At 38.8% G+C, this 18,999-nt stretch overlaps 2 long non-coding RNA genes across 3 annotated transcripts in view; one reads left to right on the top strand and one right to left on the bottom strand.

Annotated features, from left to right (window-relative positions):
* LOC129473726 (uncharacterized) overlaps window positions 1-3,902 on the bottom strand; it is a 32,768-nt gene extending 28,866 nt beyond the window's left edge. Inside the window, exon 1 of the long non-coding RNA XR_008654348.2 lies at window positions 3,318-3,902. This is a non-coding gene — a long non-coding RNA (uncharacterized lncRNA). The remainder of the gene's footprint in view (window positions 1-3,317) is intronic.
* The window catches only part of LOC134735620 (uncharacterized), a 334,319-nt gene that overhangs the window by 65,121 nt on the left and 250,199 nt on the right, over window positions 1-18,999 (top strand). The gene's annotated exons all lie outside the window — the stretch shown is intronic.

Below are 18,999 nucleotides of genomic sequence, written 5' to 3'. Positions count from 1 at the left end.
AGTTGAAAAAAATTATCAAATAATGTTGTAGAATTCCAAAATAAGATAATTTATTAAACTCAAATTTTAATAATTAAAATAAATAAATAAATAAATATATAAAATGTTCACTTTTGCCCACTATCTGGAGAATAGGCTAGTGGGGAAAGAGTAGAAACAGGAAGACCAGATAGAAACCTGTACATGGCATCTGGACCAGGATGCTCAAACCTAGAGGTGGTAGATCTATTGATGGATTTGATTTGAAAACAAGAGAGGAGCCAAGAGTTTTAGCCAGAGCAACTGGGGGACCAGTGTGGCAGACTGTTTTGCTGTTTACCAAATATTTTAGTTTCACTCCATGTAGGCTCCTTTCCTGTGAGGGGACAATACACCTCTGCCTTGTGGAAAATGGGAAGCCATGTGACTTGCTTGACCAATAGAAGTGGTCAGAAGCTTTAAGAGCCAGCACTTGGTTCATGTGTCATTTTTTTGCCACAAACCCAGCAATTTTCCAGATAAAGGTTATTTTGTCATTCTGGCTCCTGGAGTAAAGCTGATGTGGATGGCAACTATAGGAGACAGGCAGAAGATATGCAGCAAGAAATAAACCTTTGCTTTTGGAAGCTGGTACAGTGTTAATTTCATTTATTGCTTCAACAGAACCCAGCTGAACCTGACCAATACAGATAGGGTTGGCATTAACTGAGATAAAGATGTCTGCTAGAAGAGCAGGTGTTGGATGTGTATGGAGAGACCAGGAGTTTCAGTTTAGGTAAATGAGATTTGAGATGCCTTATTAGACATCCAAGTGGAGCTGTCAAGTAGCTGGTTGTCTATAAACAGCTGGAGTTCAAGGGAGAGGTCGTGGATAAGGATCTACATTTGAGAGTCTTCAGCCTGAGATTGAACAAAATTACCAAGGGAGTGTATAGATGTATAAGAAGCCCAGGAACTGAGGTTGGGAGTATTCCAACAATGAACAAATGAGACTGAGAAGGAGCAGCAGTAAAAGAGGAGGAAGACTAGGAGAGCATATTATCCTGGAAGCTAAGTGAACAAAGTATCTCAAGAATGATAAGCTTGTCATATGGTACTGATACATCAAGTGAGGTCAAGACTGAGAATTGACTTTGTGATGCAGCAATGTGGAGGTCACCAATGACCTTGACAGGAGCAGCTTAGACAAAGTGGTCTGTAGGAAAGCCTGAATGAAATCGGTTCAAGACGGAATGGCAGGAGAAGAGTGAGACAGCAAATACAGATAACACTTTCAAGGAGTTTTCCTGTAATATGGAGCAGAGAGTGACAGCTGGGTGATATGGTTTGGCTCTGTGTCCCCACCCAAATCTCATCTTTTAGCTCCCATAATTCCCGTGTGTTGTGGGAGGCACCCAGTGGGAGAGACCTGGTGGAAGATGATTGAATCATGGGGACAGGTCTTTCCCGTGCTGTTCTTGTGATAGTGAATGGGTCTCATGAGATCTGATGGTTTTAAAAATGGGAGTTTCTCTGCACAAGCTCTCTCTTTGCCTGCCGCCATCCATGTAAGACGTGACTTGCGCCTTTTGCCTTCTGACACGATTGTGAGGCCTCCCTAGCCATGTGGAAATATAAGTCCGTTAAAATCTCTTTTTCTTCCTAGTCTCTGGTATGTTTTTATCAACAGCATGCAAACGGACTAATATACTGAGGAAGGAAATGGGGCAAAAAGGTGTTTGTGTTTTGCTTTTTTTTTTGGTAAGATGGGTAAAGTGAAAACCTACTGATTTGCTAATGAAATGATGCAAGAGAGGAAAAACAATTGATGAGGCAAAAGAGGGAGGGAGAATTGCCGGAGACATGTCCAGAGATGGGATATGGTACACAAATGGAGATGAAGGACCACATACAGTCCATTTACAGGAAGAGGATGGGAAGGAAAGTATGAGGATATAGATGGGTGTGGGGTAAGAGCTTGTAGAACTTCTGATTGCTTCTGTTATTTTCGTTAAAAATGGAAGCCAGGTCATCCACTGAGAGTGAAGATAGGGAAAGAGCTGCTAGAGATTTGGCATAGTTGTGTGTTTTTCTCCATCTATGTTCAGTTGGATGTAATGTAAGTGTGGAGTGATGGAAAGATGCATATAACCATGGTTGGAGGTTTTCCTAGCAAATTCAACAAGGCAAAGGAGGATGAAGTGTTTAGGGGTATATTCAGGGGAGCAATTACAGTGAACAACCATGGAATTTTAGGTGGGTAAGGAGAGATGTGAGGAACTGGGGGCACCGAGAGACAGTGAGAAGGCAGTACTGTGAATGGATTGGTGAAGTTTGAGAAGTAGAAGGAATACATTGCAAAAACAGAAGCTGTTGGTCAGAGAATGGGCTGCTTAAAATTGAGATTCTAGAAAGGCTGCAATTGGTAATGGCAAAGGCTAGGGTATGTCAATGGAAATGAGTAGGGTGTAGGACAAGATCCTGGAAGTTTTTTACTCTTTAGTTGCTCTATTTAATTTACTTTTTTTCTTAAGCATTTTCTTTTACTGAAACTCTTCAATTAAACTCATATTTCTTGAGAGTTCCATCCATATGGATTTCAAATCTAATGAAAATTTACAAAGCCAAATTGAGTAAGGAAGGACTTTGTTTAGTATTATTTCAATAATTAAGATGTGTTCATATCAAAGATGACCTAATCACTCATTAAAGTCCCTAAATATATTAGACAGTTAAAAATTTGTTATTTATTTGTTTAATATTTGGCTTCATGCTACCTTTATAAATTATTACCTTTAATAACTCTCTTCTCACCATCATCCATTGAACTATTTATATTCTTAAGATATTGTTTAGTGTTGGGCAGTCACTAATTATTAGGTTGTGAAAATCAGATAGGAGATACCTAATTATCAAAAAAGGTGAATGTATTGTTTATCTTAAACAATGGAGAAAGTCCTGTTTTATACTTGAAAAATCGCAGAAATATGTTAACTTTGAAGCATCAGGGCTGCAGGTCAATTTTGGATGCTTAGAAAAAGTTGATGGTAATCATTGAATTTATATGAAAAAATAATTACAAACAATTTAAAGTCTGAGATTAAGAATGAGACTTATTTGTAAGGAGAAAATATGGTTATTGATCCTAACCTGACTGACTTTATGTCAGTCTTTTACATTGACATTTTGGATTAGTTTTTTTCCAAATGATTTCCAATGAATGCAAATTCATATGTATTTCTAATTTACATATATGTTATATAAATTTAATTTTATGACTGATTCTGAGGTTGTTAAAGGTCTCTAAGGCAGAAACTATTATCTCCCAATTATCCTTCACCTTTCTTTAATATAGATACCTGATTTTGTCATAGCATTTTGCAGCTTAAAGACTGCATTTTCCAGGCTTGAAAGCAGCCAAGTGAGCTTTGGGACTAGGTTGGGGAATTTTAGGTGGTTCTTCTTAGAAGTCTTCTTTAAAGTGAGCGTGCAAGCCCTTCTTTTCTCCGTCTAGTTTCCTGGAACTCAGATGTACATGTGATGTCTGGAGCTCTGGCAGCCATGTTGGATGATGAGATGAAGGAATTACTAGCACTAGAATTGGCAAAGAAGACCTAGAAGGTGCCTGGGTTGCTGAAGAGCTCATGAAGCCACTGCATCAGCCTGGACTACTGAATATCAGTTTTCTTGACAGAACAAAATCTTGTTAGTATAAATCACTATTTTCCAGGTCTCTCTTAGTTGCAGCAAAATTCAATTTCTACAGATAAAGTAAGAATCATTCGTTCTCATCCCACCCATATGTCTTTTAAATAAATTTTTATTTTATTGACTGCTCTTCTGATACCTCCTCATTTCTCTATAACTTCCTAGGAAAAAAAAAACTTTGGGTGGGCCACTGTTTTCATGTACAAGGTTTCTAGCCATTTGTCTTGGTGTTCCACATTTATGACAGCAGTTTGATCTCATTATGAAGTAACAGCTCAAACAGTAGTTCTAAATGAGGATGAGGGTGGGGGAGTTGTAGAATCATTTTGGGGAGTTTTTCCAAACTACACATTCCTAGCTCCATTATCTCTGCAGAGATTCTGATATTCTTCTATCAGCTCCCATTTGAGACTCACTTATCTGTAGCACATCCGCAAGTGTTTACTTGCTTCCAATTGGCAAAATTTAACATTAAAAACAAACTAGGAATTCTGTGAAGTGAAAAACTGCCTAGAGCATTACAAGGTAGTAGAAAAAAGATATACATTTTTAAAAAATATTTTGAAATCCACTTAGAGGCTCACAACCTTTTAATTTAAATGTGTCTTGAATCTTAGTTTGAAAAGCCCCAGTCAAATATAAGTGGCCTAATGTAAGTGACTATATATTTTTTCTCCACTAGTTTCTTCCTAGAATTGCTCCTTTAGAAATATGGGGAGAAAGTATGGAGGAAGACACTGGGCTATATGTCTGTCAAACCACTATTTTTCTTTTCGTTATCACACTTTCGGTAATATATATTAAACACTAAAGCATATGTGTTGTTGTGCTAGGTACTATATGCATTTGCCAATGGCAAAACACAATTATCTCCTGTTTCCATCAGAAGCTCTTCCAGGTCTCTGTGGGAGGACTGAGGGTCTTCTTTTTACTCTCTTGGTGGGTGGCCTGTTGATTTGGGCTTACACCGCTCAGCGTGTACTCATTTGGCTAAGCTGTAATTAGACCAAGACTGTGGCATTCCTTGCTTTGTCTACAAGACATGGTGATAGAAGAGACAAAGACTGGATTATATATACCTGATATATTTGATGACGAAGTAGTGTGTTCAGGACAGGGGAACTCTATAAATAAAAATAATCAAAATGGAAGCAAAAACTGAAAAGAGAGCGAGGTTACATATAACAAGGAAATGACCTTACCTCAGAGGTGTGGCAGCAGCATTGCTGATTTTAAAATTGAAAAAGAAATCGTAGACTGCCTTCAATGATTAGTTCCACGATTAGAGAGGAACTAATAGGATGCAAATACTATACTTGTGTGTACTCAGAGCATTGCAGAACATAGTGTCTTGTGCAAACCATATGTTCAGGGAAAGTGTATTATTGACTGATGACTTTTTTTTAAGTAGTAATTTTGTGCTTTGGGTGATACTGAAAGTTCACTTCAATTTGAGTATGCCTTTGATTTAAAAAATGTCTTATTTGTGTAACTTTAATTGCACAGTCTTATATTCTTTGCTAATTTATATAAGTTGTGTGAAGTCAGGGATTTATTATTATGGCATTCAGCACAAGCCTTTAATAAATAATGGGTGGATTAAGCAAGTACAAGGAAAATAACCTCAGCATTTTTCTGAGATTTGACTTTTTACCTTATTGATTTTCTTTTTACCTTATTGACTAACACATAAGCCTTAAGTACTGGATTTGAGAGAATGGCTGTGGTTGTCAGCTATCTACCTGAGTCCAGTCTCTCCTCTGCTTTAGTGAAGGGAATACTGCCAGGCAAATGCTAAGACTTCACTTCCCATTCTTCCTTGGCTTTTGAGTGAAAGTGACTTGTGTCACATCTGGGCTGGCTGAGGCTTTTTATAAGTGCACCTGTGGGGTTTTCCATGCTCTTCTCCAGTTTCTGCCCACTGGATACAGATGATGATGCATCACTAGAAGATAGGAGAGCCACACAGTAGATTGAGGAGAGAGGCCCATTAGTATGAATACCAGCCCTCTGCTGCTACGTATGTGAGAAATAAATTGCTATTGCTTTTAACTGACTAAAATGTCCAGGTCTGTTGATTATATAAGTTTATTTTAACCAGTACAGATTTTAACTTATTTATTTCATATGAAAATTAATTATTTAATCATTAAAATACTAACACATAATTAAAGTAGAAACAGATATATGCTATGTACTATAAAAGTCTGAAAAAGTAGCTGATATAATGACCACTTTCAAAGATGGGAAAGATTTTAGAAAAATGAGATTTCTGGGAGCAAACTCATAGGATGGAGACTGTATCTTGAGTAAAGATCTTGATTTTTGGTGCCTTAAAATGACCGAAGTTCTATTCCTTGTTTTGCTGCTCAAGTAGCTGTGATTCCAGGAGGCTGGGCTATAGTTTTCTCATCAGTTGAAGGAGGTTAGCCTACTGCTACTTCCAAAAAGGCTAAAATTAGGGAAGATACCCTATTTTTGATGAGTTGCTATAGTTTCTTGGGCAATTTGAGATTATCATTGGTTTTTCATTAGCTCTGTCCTATCACAGCTTGCTTCTGTTGCTGTATACAATGTTCATGCTTTGTGAATTATAGGTAAAATGTCATCAGATTTTCTAAAAAATTACTTAGCTTTCTTTCAGCCTCTTTAGTATATTTTTCAACTTATAAAATTAATAGTGCATGGAATAAATGTATTGACTTACACATTTAATAGTATACTAAATAAGTCTATTTATTTCTATTCAGTAGCATATTTAATACTGATGTGGTTTAGGTTGTGCCCCCACCCAAATCTCATCTCGAATTGTAATCCTCATAATCCCCACGTGGTAGGAGGTGATTAGATCATAGGAACAGTTTCCCCCATGCTGTCCTCATGATAGTGAATGAGTTCTCACGAGATCTGGTGGTTTTATAAACAGCAGTTTCCCCTCCACTTTTCTCTCTCTCTCCTGCCACCTTGCGAAGAAGGTGCTGGCTGCCCCTTCTGCCATGATTGTAAGTTTCCTGAGGCCTCCCTAGCCATGTAGAACTGTGAGTCAATGAAACCTGTTTCCTTTATAAATTAATCAGTGTCAAGGAAGTTCTTTATAGCAGTGTGAAAATGGACTAGTACAAATACATTTAATAATATTTGGTACCATATTGAATAAATGTATTTTCCTCATGTCTGGGTTTAGGTCATAATGAATGAGCTGGATTATTTGCTGTAAGTTTCTTTTCTAAAAACTGAGATGTATTTTTACAGGAGGAAGTTTGCCCAAATGCTATAAAAGGGAAGCATTAGGCAAAGAAGAGGCAGACTGTCCAGTTGGCTCCAAGACAGACACAAGCTGGGAGTCTTTGCTTTCACAGGATAATTCCTTTTAATCCAGTACATAGTTAACAATTTTTGGATTTCTTCTTCACTCTCGGTTCTCCCCTCTGCAACTGTTCTGTTTTACTGCACCATGCTGGCACTGTGGTTCTAGGAATACCCTGACTCTAGGGCCCAGGTCCTGGCTTTTTTTTTTTTTGAGACAGTGTCTCACTCTGTCGCCCAGGCTGGAGCACAGTGGAGGAATCTCGGCTCACTTTAGCCTCCATCTCCCAGACTCAAGCTATCCTTCCGCCTCAGCCTCCGGAGTAGGTAGGACTTCAGACGCACGCCACTGGCACGGGAGAATTTTTACTTCTTCAGGTAGGTAGGTATTACCCAGGCCCAACCCGCTGCGTGTGCAGTGCCTCACTTGTCCAGTAGGGGCGCCGGCCACACTATGTTTGGTCAAAACTCTAAATTCCCTTTGGGTCTGGGGTCCAGATTGCGCAGTCACTCCTGAAACACATTTTTATTTTGTTTTAAATCCTTAATTTATTTTATCTACTTATTTAAAATCCTTATAACACTATTACATTAGTTGGAAGATTGCATAGGAACAAAATACTACCTGAGGCTCTGAGTTTTTAATTATGGAGAAAAACATTTGATTAAGATATAGATGTTCAGAATAAGGTTCCTAATTCTTTTTTTTTTTTTTTTTTTTTTTTTGAGACGGAGACTTGCACTGTTGCCCAGGCTGGAGTGCAGTGGCGTGATCTTGGCTCACTGCAAGCTCTGCCTCCTGGGTTCACGCCATTCTCCTGCTTCAGCATCCCCAGTAGCTGGGACTATAGGCACCCGCCACCACGCCCGGCTAATTTTTTGTACTTTTTTAGTAGAGATGGGGTTTCACCTTGTTAGCCAGGATGGTCTCAATCTCCTGACCTTATGATCCGCCAGCCTCGGCCCCCCAAAGTGCTGGGATTACAGGCATGAGCCACCGCGCCTGGCCAGGTTCCTAATTCTTAAGGGCTGGAGTCATCTTTGCCTAAAAATTTGCTGTTGCCCTGACAAATTGTTTGGTCTGACTCTGCCAGCACCCATCTATTTTTAAAAAAGGTATTTTGGCCGGGCACGGTGGCTTACAGTTGTGATCCCAGCACTTTAGGAAACTGAGGCTGGAAGATCGCTTGAGAACAGAAGTTCAAGATTAGCTTGGGCAACATAGTGAAACTCTGTCTCTACAAAAATAAAAACAACCAACCAAACAAATAAAAATGGTATTTCCATTTAATGTGTCATGAATGAAACATTTTCCTTCTCCTTCAGTTTGCAACTGAGAGGGAAGTTCTGACATTACAACAGCATTGTCCATTATATAAGCAGCATCTGCAGGCCTGTTCTTCCTCTCCCACTGCCAACTCATTATGGATATATTGGGATGCATAGGTATCCAAGGCTCATTAAATACACAGTAAAAAGTTGGACAGGAGAAAAAGGGGTCAAAATCTATGCAGAACTCTCTCAGAGAAGCTAAAAGGCAAGAAGGTCAAAGTTTCCCTGTGTGTGTTTCAAATTTTTTTAAATGAAAGAAGACACTGTTTTTATGTTCTGTGTGTCCAAGTGTTAACAGAATGAGAAACACTTTTTGTTCACATTCCCTTGTAACCTTGAACTAACTGAGAATGTTGAAGTTTTCGTCTTTCTTTTTTATTGCATCCCACAAAAAGGTTATTCCAAATGCACTTGGCAATATTCAGACAAGCTATTTCCTAATTCTCAAAATAGCTTTTGTTTTGAGTGTTTCCCAAAAGTCTTAAAATATGTTCATGTTCATGAACTGTATATATGCTTCATTACTAAACTTTTGGATTGAAAATCCTTAAAGGAAAAAATGAAACTTGAAGAGCAAAGATTTTTAAATATTGTAAATCTAGATAAGCAGAAATGCACATTAAAATATCACGTTTTTCCTAATAAATAGAAAGCAGCTTAAAGTTATATACTCAGAAAAGAACCTCATCAATACTAGAAAGTTAAATTTTTGTTGTTATTATTGTGAATCATACTAATTTATTGAGTTTTCAACCACAGAATATTTTTACTTAACATAAAATTACCCATGGAGTAGAAAACAAAGTAATATTATGAATTCATTCAAAATTGAATGTCCTTTTTGAAGCATTCCACATAGTGTGGATTTTCTCCTGAGGTAACACATTCTATTTTCTGAAATTGTAAACTCATTCATTTACTCATTCAACAAATACTCCTTGAGTGCCAGCTGGCACTGTACTGGTACTGATAATACAATAGTGGAGGAATTAGACATTAATTAGAAATAATCACACAAAACTATGTAATCACAGATTGGGATCTGTATGATGAGGGAAATAAGTTGGGAGTCTTGAGAGACCTGATTGACGCTGAAGAATTGGGAAGAACCTTGTGAAGAAGTAACCCTTGAGCTGTGATGTGAAGGATGAGTACAAGTCAACCAGGCACACAGTGAGCCTGGACAGCATGTACCATGGTCCTGGCATGAGAAGGAGCACAGCATTTGTGAGGATCTGAAGGAAGACTAATGTGCCCGGGGCACAGAAGGTGAGGGAGGATGTGTCCCCTGACTTCAGCCAGGTCTGGATCTTGTTGGATCTGAAACTGTGCTGAACATTTTGATTTTATGTTAAGCCCAAAGTAAGTTTTTAAGGTATTTTAAGAAAAAAGGGAGAAAGACCATATGAGCATTTAAAAAGAATTGCTCTGGCTATATTGTGGAGGGTAAATTAGAGAGGGAGATAGGTGTGGATGAGAGAAAGCCAGATAAGGAGCTGTATTAGTCCATTCTCATGCTGTTATGAAGAAATACTTGAGACTGGGTAATTTATAAAGAAAAGAGATTTAACTGACTCACAATTCCACATGGCTGGGGAGAGCTCAGGAAACTTACAATCATGGCGAAAGGCACCTCTTCAGAGGATGGCAGGAGAGAGAATGAATGCAACCAAGCAGAGGAAATCCCAGATGCTTATGAAACCATCAGATCTTGTAATAACTCACTCACTATCACAATAACACGATGGGGGAAGCCGCCCCCATGATTCAATTACCTCCCACTGGGTCCCTCCCATGACACCTAGGGATTATGGGGATTATAATTCAAGATGAGATTTGGGTGGGGCATAGCCAAACCATATCAGGGGCTATTAAAATGGTGCAGGGGAGAGTTGTCAATAGTAGCGGTGGAGAGTTAGTGATAAGTAGAGAGGTTCAAGAGATTTTTAGAAGATAAAATCAATAGGAAACTTTCTAGAGGTGTCACATAGTGAACCTTAGAAGTATGGGCAAAAGCCTAAGTTGATGAGGCACCCATCTTCTTCTTTGTTGAAAGGTACATGGCATTTATGTGACATCAGCAGAGGCGGCTGCTGAAGAAGGTAGACAGGTAATAGGCCATTGTATGCCAGAAGTTTCCATCAGAAACAGAACAGCCAAAGTTAAGGCAAGATAGTGGCCAAGCTAAGGCCAGCAGCAACAGCTGGGATCTCTCTTGGGAAGGCTCCTTGAATGAAGCAACTAAGTTGACATTCAATGCAGGCTGTATATTGGGTGGCTTACGATTCTCAGGCAGATCTGCTCATTTGCCAAAGTAATCCTAGAAAGCTAAACCTGCCAAGCCACCTGACTTATCTCTGTAACTGTTTGATGTGTTCTGTCTCTTTCTAGGTTGCAACACAATAGTCAGGGTTCCTCATCCCTCCCTCACTGAAGAAAATTTAATGTTCTAGAAAGATTTTGGAATAGGGAGTCAAAAGGTTGGGGGCTAAATGCTAGCCCTGAATTTTTTTAGTAGTGTAAATTTTAGAGGTACAATTTCCCTCCTATTTAAACTATGGTTAATAAGATCTACAACCTTGCCATGTGGTTGTGAAGATTAGGTAACAGGTACTCTGCAAATGGTAGCAACAGCAATAGTAATAATAAGTAATAGTTTTTTATTGTTGAAATATACTTTTCTTTCACATCTTTTTTTAAATAGTTATTGTTGAGATAACTTTTTTCACAATTATAGCTTCAACCATATCTTTATTTGGCAAATGTTGCATACTAGTTAGGTGCCAGATACCATAGAAGGTGATGAAGATAAAGTGCAGGAGACGAATATATTCTCTGTCCTCACAGACTTTTTACTTTATTTAAAATTTTCATTTTATATGTATATTTTTTGGGACAGAGTCTTATTCTGTTTCCCAAACTGGAGTGCAGTGGCATGATTTTGGCTCACTGCAATCCTCTAGTGCTTCATGCAGGGGCAATGGTGAGCACCTGCTAACTTATAACATTCCCACCAGCCTCCCTCACTTTCAGTCTATGCTGCCAGCCCCTGTTATATTAGCCTTCTGAAAGCATTGCTGTTATTACTTCCCGCTTAAGTTCAGTGGCTTCTCCTTATCTATCAAAGTGAACTCTGTAGCCTTGTATTCAAAGTTTACTATAGCCTAGTCTCATTTTATGTCTCCAGCTTTTTCTTCTATTATTCTTACTCATGTTTCTTAATGCAAACAATATTGGTCTTTGGGAGGGAATATTATTTGTTGAACCATAATGTCCCAGGAATTATAGAGCATTTAGCCACACTGAGTCCATCCACTAAATGCCAGGAGAACTCTCTGGGCATTATAAAATAATAAACATGTCCACAAATTTTGGAGAAGAGAGCAGAAGACTGTCCTTGGTTGAGAACTCCTACGACTACACCATTAACAAAAGACAATATGTATTTATTGAGTCTGCACCACTCTGTTATTTCCTTATTTAATCCACATAACAACTGCCTGAGCTAGGTGTTATTTTTATAAATATTGATATTTGGAGAAAAGTTTGGCTCAGGAAAGCGAGAGTTACATAGCTACTGAGAGAGAGCTGGCTCAAAATGTTCACTTGTATACTTCATCCAAACTGGGATAATTTGCTCTGTTTTTTACTGATTCTCTTCATTCTGCTTATTCTGCCTGATATGGTTTGGATATTTGTCCCCTCCAAATCTCATGTTAAAATGTGATCCTCAATGTTGCAGGTGGCCTAGTGGGAGGTGTTTGGGTTATGGGGGCAGATCCCTCATGAGGGCTTGCTGCCACCCTTGTGGTAATGAGTGAGTCCTTGCTTTATTAATTCACATGAAATCTGGTTGTTAAAGGAGCCTGGCACCTCCTCCTCTCTCTCTCTTGCTCCCTATTTTGCCATGTGACACACCTGCTCCCTCTTCATTTTCTGCCATGAGTAAAAGCTTCCTGAGGTCTCACTAGAAGCTGAGTAGTTTTGTGGGTGCCATGCTTGTACAGCCTGCAGAACCGTGAGCCAAAGAAAGCTCTTTTCCCTAGAAATTACTCAGTCTCAGGCATTCCTTTATAGGAAAAAAGGAGTACATTGCCTAAAATACCCGTAATTTCTTCCCTCTCTTTTCTTTTCTTTCTTCCCTCCCTCCCCTCCACTCCCCTCCCCTCCCTTCCCCTTCGCTTCCCTCCCCTTCCCTCCTTCCTTCATTCCTTCCTTTCTGTTTTGCTCTTGTCACCCAGACTGGAGTGCAGTGGCGTGATCTCAGCTCACTGCAACCTCCGTCTCCTGGGTTCAAGTGATTCTCCTGCTTCAGCCTCCTGAGTAGCTGGGATTACAGGCACACACCACCACACCCAGCTAATTTTTGTATTTTTTAATAGAGATGGGGTTTCGCCATCATGGCCAGGCTGGTCTCAAACTCTTGACCTTGGGTGATCCACCCACTTCAGCCTCCTAAAGTGCTGGGATTACAGGTGTGAGCCACTGCACCTGGCCACCCCTTGCCCTGTCTTCAAGCATGAGTTTCTATACCATTCCCCTTAGGAAATCTTCCCTGACCACATTAACCAGGGACATTTAAGGAGCCCTGTGATGCTTTCTCCTGCTGCTCAGCCTTTTCCACAGCTTGCATTGGACCATCCTCTGTGCACCCTCTTCTCCTCCCACGTTGGGGTATACGCTCCTTAAGGGCGGGACTAATAATATTGAAGCCATTGGGTTGCCATGAGAAGTAAATAAGAATGTATGACATATTTAGCAAATTAATGGGAGCTAGTGGAAGTAATAATGAAAATAGTTACATATCAGGGCTTTAAAAAAATCAACACAAATGTTTTTCAATGCTGACTTAGGCATTTTCCTGAAAGTCCAGGACTAAATTATCTCTTTACAGGCATGCCTGGGGCTGGTGTCCATGAAGTGATTTTGGTTTCAATTCTCACTTTTCTCACTGTTCAGGTGGGTTCTGAATCTGGGAAAGCACAGAACTGTAGGGCAGGCTTTCCCTAATACTCCCTGGTAAGCTCCTCTATAAACCTGGCTATCAAAGTAAAAGAGGAGAGCTCTTGTTCTGATCCTCATAGGAATTTCACTGGGTCATTGTACATCTAACTGTAACTCTAAAAGATTGTGATATGAAACCAACCACTCATCTATATATCCACCTATCCATCCTTTCTTCCTTCTAGTCATCCATCCATAGGCCACTTGGCATTTTTAAATGCCACCTATGTATCTGTATTATGCTAGGAACTAGAGCTGTAATGAGTAAGAAGACATAGTTTCTGTCTTCAAGAACATTATAGTCAAGAAGTTCAGAGAGAAATGTAACACATACAGTGAACACAGTTATCAAGTCAATTGTAGAAGCATGCATGAAATGCAAAGTCTTCTGGATCTCTAGACTGCCAACAGACTTGTGGACTATTCTTAGTCTTTAAAAGAAGTGATAGAAAACAGCTTGCTTTGTCTAGTAAAGTAGGGTCATCAATTGTGTAAGTTCACTGTGAAGTTAGAGGGGTCAGTGCAACACAAGCCACCCTCATTTCTGACACCAGTTGCAAATTCAGGGGATTCTCAAAACCACTTCAGGTTTGATAACTTGTGAAAAGGGCTCACAGAACTCACTAAAAGCTGTTATGCTCACAGTTATAGTTTTTGGAAGGGAAAAGAAACAGATTAAAATCAGCCAAAGGAAGAGACACATAGGGAATGTACAGTAGTACATCAAAGAGGGAGCTTCCAGTTGTTCCCTGTGGTTGACTCAGGACAGCATTACTTCACTAGTGTCAATGAGTGACTGTGCACGGAATACTGCCAATCAGGGAGGTTTACCTGATGTCCAGAGTTTTTATTGGGGCTTCATCCTATAGGCATGACTGATTGCTCATATAGCTGATCTCAGTCTCCTGTCTATCCAGAGGTCAACCGATACCATATGACCCAAAGTCCCCGCCCTAATGACATTGTTATTATTAACTCAATCAGTAGCCTAATAAGGCTACCTGGTGTTTCCAGCCCCCACTCTAAATCAAATTGTTAGGCTATCCAGTGTGATTCAAGTCTGCCAGGCAAACAAAGACACTCCTATTGAGCGTGACATTCCAGGAGCTCAGAGATTCCTTCCAAGTAGCCATGAGCAAGGCCAGACCTCTCTTTGGGCAAGGCTAAATTCTTTACCACAAATTCATCTATAGTATTTTCAATTTAAAAATTCTCACAGTTTATAGTAAGTGAATTTTTATTGTCTACTCATAATTATCTACCTAAATGAATTTTGAAAGTTCTGCTCAAGGGTTGAGGACGAAGTGATTAAGATGACTAGATGAGTTTAGTGGATTATCAGATACATTATTTGGGATTTTAGTTACAAATAATAAAATCTCGGCAGCTCTGGTTTGAGAAAAAAAGTGGGATTTATTAGGAGGATAAGTTCATGTAATTCATATATGTGCTTCTTTCTTTCTGTAGTCCAGAAGGAGGAACTTGGTCACTCCATGGTTCAGGATATATATGATTTAGGTCGAGCAAGGGAGACACTGATTATTTCTTTTATGGTCCCAATTCCAAATTTCAGTTAGAAGGAATTTGATGGGCGCAACGTGAAGAAGGTATTTACCTCTGGGTCAATAAGCTAGGACCAGTGGAATAGGGCTATCAGGTGTAAACATGTGGCAGGGAGCCAGAGAATTATGACAGGGAAGCTGTCCTATTAGATGTTGACTGTAGAGATCCAGACCCACTGCAAAGGTTGATCATCCATGAAATGTCATATAGCGAAAGGACTCATGGGTAGCTTAAAAGCAAGGTAGTCTAGATGACTGGGTAAACCCTGGGATTACAAGAAGGATGCTTATGTTCTCCTTTTAATTTTGCCACGCATTTACAGCATTATTTTATGTCAGACTATGCATTAACATAAGAAAGACATGGCATCTGGATACAAAGAAACCACATTTAGCCTCTTACTAACTAATGTCTTAATTATCTTCTTGGAGCCTTTGTTAACTTATTTGTGAAATACAGAACTTCCCAACTCATGAGGTTGTTGTGAATAACAAATGAGATCATGTATGTGAAAGCACTTCCTAAAATACTGAGCACACATTAACAATTATCTTTTGGAAATAATTTATTGACTTAATCCAGAGATTTTCTAATTTGTGTACTCAATAAAATGTATACATTTAATTAGTCTATTAGGTATTTTTAACTCAAAATCATATGCAGATCTAAGTGTAAAGATTCATTTTGATGCAAAAAAATGTTTCTCAAGGAACTATAAGACTTATTCAACAATATCCTTATTAAACTTGATTATTGATTATTTTATAGCTGACAAGATGGTTAGTTAGGAATAATGCAACATGTTTCAACAATTCTTTAAAATCTCAGAATACTTCAGTTAAAAAAATGTTGAGTGGTCATGATGTGCAAAGAATTGTTTTCCTTAAAAGGAAAGAGGCAAATCTAATTAATACCATGATTCAGAAGGTTGGTGCTACTTCTTTAATCCTCTTTTTTGATGTATTACAAAATCTAGATAGAATCTATTTATTAGATCCTTATTGAATTGCTATAATAAAGGAATTTATTTTCCCTGTGTTTCTAAGGTAGCAGATATAAATGATATCTCTTATTTCACCTTGGGATATATAGTATTTAGATTAAATGACTGAGCATGTGGTCTACCAATAAGAGAATGTCTTACCTCTTTCCCAGAAATCTTCTTCCAACAATAACTTCGAGTTCCTCCCTGAAATTTTTGTATAGTCCAATGAGTCTGTCCTACTTCCTGTTGACCCAGTGAGAGAACAGGAGAGCTTAGGAGTCTCATTGTGACTGTCACTGAAACACAGATGTTCTGGTCTTTCTAGTGGTATCTTCATTTTTGTCTACTAAAATAAAAAAGTCCTTCAATGACAGGGTCTCCACTACCATGGCTAGCTGACTTATGGTTTCTCCAGTCTGGTTTCCCTGTGCTACTTTCACCTGCCTTAGGTGCATGCTCATACCATTTTCTCTCTGGCAGACTTGAGGGCCAAGAGAGTTGGGTCTGTGGGGTTTCCAGCCTAGGTGACCGTATTAGTCCATTTTCATACTGCTTTAAAGACATACTCGAGACTGGGTAATTTATAAAGAAACGAGGTTTAATTGAGTCACAGCTCAGCAGGGCTGGGGAGGCCTCAGGAAACTTACAATGATGACGGAAGTGGAAGAGACACTTCTCACATGGCAGCAGGCAAGAAAGAATGAAGAGCAAGGAGGAAAGAGCCCCTTATAAAACCATCAGATCTCATGAGAACTCACTCATTATCATGAGAACAGCATCGGGGAAACTGCCCCTATGATTCAATTAACTCCACCAGGTTTCTCCCTAGACATGTGGGATTATAGGGATTACAATTCAAGAAGAGATTTGGGTGGGGGGCACAAAGCCTAACCATATCAGTGACATACTGTGCCAGCCTTCTCCCAAACCTTCACATCCCAGCATCAGAATGTGACATTCAGTGCAGTTCAGGAAAAACTCCATCTTGTTACACAGAGATGGAGAAAATGTACTTCCTAAAGGCAATTCGGAAGACATATTTTAAGTAATATGTAGTATGATTTAAAGCTAAAATAACTGCTTCATCTTGTTTACGATTAACAAAACCTTGTGCTATGCAAACTATTATTCCTTATTATTATGCATATGCTGAATTTCTCTTTGCAATTGTGGCCGTAGAATGCTTGGGACAGCTTGGTTACATAAAGAAGATAACAAATTCGATGAAGAAACTCAGAAACGGAAAACTGACAAATAGAATAAACAAGTTTATCATATTTCCAAAGGGAAAACATAAAGCGTTTGCCAAGGGGATTGTAAGATTTGCTAACTTCAATGTGTATGAATGTATAATGTAGTTTCTAGGAATTTTGGCCATTTCCCTCATATAACACTGCTGAGTTACAGAGAAATCAGACAAGTAAACAAAATATTTACAAACATCTCAGAGGACATTTATGGGTCTTTGGCTTTACACACCCTCTTTGTGTTTGCCTCTTACCTCAAGTTATTCTTCATTTCCCAACAGAAAGATATCATGTCTGTTCATTATTTAAATCAGGCAGATTTCCTCTAAAAACTACATTCTCACATATTTCCATAGAAATAATGGACACTGGTTTATTTCAAATCTTCTAAATATAACCACAAGTAAAAAATCTAAAAGGCATTAATCATATTATTCCCTATCTTTTAGACTTATTTGGCTTGATGGCTCTATGTGTAAAAATTTATTTTGATTCTAACTAAATTTAATACAGTAACTGCTGCATTTCAATTATTTGGGGGCCCCCAAAAGCTGACAAAACATAGTACTGGGGTTTAATCTGCTTTTTATGGAGTTCCCTAACTTTTTTCAAATGCATTTTCATTATAACCCTAATGTCAACAGCTGGAAATTGAATCATGACATGCCTCATTAGTTAAATGAAAAATATGAAAAATAAAAATTTGATACACTGGTGTTAATATAAAGGTTACTTTTTTTTGTTCACTTCACATCTCTAGTCAATTTCACTCAGGAAGAGAAGGATACTCCTCCTGCTGAAAGGATATTTGGCTGATCCTACCTCTGTCTTGGATATATAGAAGATCCTCTCAAGGGATTTCCTACTCGTTATTCATATGATCAGTGTGCCTTTTCATAAGCTAGGAAGAAGCAAGTTTCCTATGCACGTGGCAATGAGTAAATTGAGGCTAATGGTTACTCAAAGCCCATCTCAGTTCTGAAAGATGATTCTATAGATTTTCTAAAACAATCATGTTTTTGTGGAAGCGGGCAGTCTGTTCAGGATTGGCCATGAGCCGTGAAAGCAATCAGGGAAAGTGATCTCTGTGAACCCTACTCTATTTCTCTGGTGTACTTGCTTTCCTCATCTCTGAGAAGGCAAATTGATAACATCTCCTCTGTCATCAAACTTTCATCTTCACTTTCCCATTCTTCACTATCAGCTGGTGACCTCATTTGTTATTTCACTGAGAAAACAGAAGCATTCAGAAGAATATGACCTCATCTTTGCATCACCAAATTGACCAACCTTTACATGTGCTTGTGTATCAACTTTTCTCTTGTTAAAATGAGGAGTTCTGTGCTCCTCTAACGTCACTGTTCCCATCCATTCTTCCACAACTATCATCTCTCTCTTGCATCATTATTTTATCTCTCTAACTAAATTATTCCCATGAGGCTTCAAGTATAAGACCATTTGTCCTAAATAAAAACAAACCCTCTGTTGACCACATACCCATGTCTAGCCCATTTCTTTGCTCTGCTTTAGTAAAATTCCTACCATGACTGGGTATACTCAATATATTCTTAATATATTGAACCTTCTCTAATCAGCTTTTCACCCTCAGTATTTCACAGAAACTGCTCTTGTTTATATAACCACTTACCTTTTGGTTTGACAAACCAAAGTTCAGTTCTCTGTCACCTCCTGGCTTGTGACCTGCGTAACATTTGGCACTGTAAACCACTCTTGCCTTTTTGAACACTTCCTTCTTTGAGCATCTGAGATGACACCACTCTCTTGGGATTTGTTACTTCACTGATTGCTCCTTCCCCTGACTAGCTTATTTCCCAAATTTGACCTTTCAATGTTGGCACACCTCAGGTTTCAGGCCTCAGCTCTCCTTTTTCTTCC

This window comes from Symphalangus syndactylus, chromosome 2 (genome assembly GCF_028878055.3).
Source record: "Symphalangus syndactylus isolate Jambi chromosome 2, NHGRI_mSymSyn1-v2.1_pri, whole genome shotgun sequence".
In the NCBI taxonomy this organism is placed as follows: Eukaryota; Metazoa; Chordata; class Mammalia; order Primates; family Hylobatidae; genus Symphalangus; species Symphalangus syndactylus.
The sequence above is the reverse complement of the archived record's forward strand: the minus strand, read 5'-3'. Positions and strand labels throughout refer to the sequence as shown.